The following is a 2,020-nucleotide window of genomic DNA, read 5'->3' as shown; positions in this document are numbered from 1 at the left end:
AAAAAAAAAAAAACAGACATGACTTGGACTGCTCTCAGGGCAAATGGGGAAATTTCTATTCACACCTCATCGATTTATTTTTAAAACACTTACAATTAAACATGTTTAGCAACGATGAGGATCATTTTTGAAAGACCTTATGTTTTTTTGCATACGTAAGTATTTATCTAAAAAGTTAGTTTTAACATTGTCTCAATGTTTCCTCCATACTGTTCTGGAGTTTCCATCTGTGCAGTGAAAACCTTTGGAAATTGAAGTTTAACATAACAAGCTAAAGAAGAGCTTATTATTGAATAAAAAAGAACATGGAACCAGATGCAAAAGTTGATGCAAAGTAGCTAACACAGAGAGCAAGCCTCATCAGTCTTCACGATTAAATAAAATAACTTGTTGAAAAATGTTCTTTGAAGTGGCATGAATGGTAAAAAGGATGGTGTCCTTTTCCCTAAAAGCTCCAACTGAATTACCTCAAGAGAGAAGTAATTGCTTGTGGCAATTCAGCACCTGGGTCTGCATTAATGTAACCAAAAGACAGCATTCCCTTGATGGTCATTTCTCAGTTTTATGCAGTGTGAGCACATGTGTGTGTACTTTGTGGAAACATGTTCACTCTAACTGAACTTTGAGAAAAGGACACCCGCAAATGGAGACATAAAACAAAAATCATAAAACAAATATTTAGTGTTCTCTGTGCATTTGATCTTCTCTTCTGTGGTTAATCTCTGCATAGAGCTTGAACTTGTGCTGTTATGATCGGTGTGTCTTTATTGGCCTTCAGACTGCTCTTTTTTAGTCTATGGGTTGAAATTTCTTGATTTTTATCCCAAAAATTTTTTTTTTATACACAGCATATCCCACTAAGAGGGTCAGTGTTTTCTGTTGCTGTTTCCTTGTCCTGTATTCTGCAGCCTTGAGCGCAACACCGATAATCATTATTTTTCAAAGACGTGTCCCTGAGGTACCCATGAGATGTTTGTTGAAAGCACATTTTGTACACTGAAGTCAAAAATGGGATTTGTGTACGCTTGCCAGGTGTAACATGTTTATCCTTCAACACTATGAAGCGCAGGTTTGGAGGTCAGGAACGTATGCAAAGTCATTAACATCTAGTTGAGAGACAGGAGGAGTTATGAACTGTTTGCTGAAAATAAGTTGTTTCAAATGTTTGTTCCAAATAAACCTCCATCAGTGTCATCTTGTTTTTTTTTTCTAGAACTGCTGATTAAGCTGCAAATCTTGATAAAAACTTGAAAAATGGAAGTCTTAAATATATAATGCTAACAATATTTTTGTGCCCCATTTCCTTTACACTGTCAAATTAATACAAACTCTCACAATGACTGTTCATCTAATGATTCATAGAGTTTGCAGAATTAACAAACTTTGCTTTGATGCCTGCCCGCATTAGTTAGACCATGTTTCTTGCACACAAAGTCACTTTAAGGCCAACAGCCTAAGTGGTAACAAGCTTGTTAGCACGGTTGGTGATAAACGAACCAGAGCACATTGTCTTGGCATTAGAAATGAGCAGAGGTGTGAAAATGTCACCACAAATAGACTCTGGTCACTAAATGTCACCTTTTCACTCCATTCCCTCCCTCTCCTTTTCCTCCCACTCTGTTCTTCTTTTGCCTTTCTCTAATCTGCCCCGTCCTTTCTTTTTTATTTTTTCTTTGTACTTGTACCAATCCCTTCACCTTCGTCCACATACAGTACTTTATCATTTGTGCACTTCTGCCTGCCTCCCACCATTTAACACTCCTTTTCTTTAGGTTTTCTGAAAAGGGCAGCAGCGAAGGAGAACCGACCAAATACCACAGCCCACCTCTTTTTAGTGTCTCTTTTCTTCTGGAACTGCTTTCCTTATTTTCAAAAATCACTTATTTCCAAAAGTAATTGTATTAATATTGATGTTTATCATAAATTCTGGTTTAGTTGATCAGGGACATGATTGTTGATTCAACAAAACAGAGTTTGAACAAAAGCTACATTTAAAGACCCATCCATCCATCCATCCATC

Source organism: Oryzias melastigma, linkage group LG7 (assembly GCF_002922805.2).
Source record: "Oryzias melastigma strain HK-1 linkage group LG7, ASM292280v2, whole genome shotgun sequence".
Lineage (NCBI taxonomy): Eukaryota > Metazoa > Chordata > Actinopteri > Beloniformes > Adrianichthyidae > Oryzias > Oryzias melastigma.
This window is presented reverse-complemented; position numbering follows the sequence as displayed.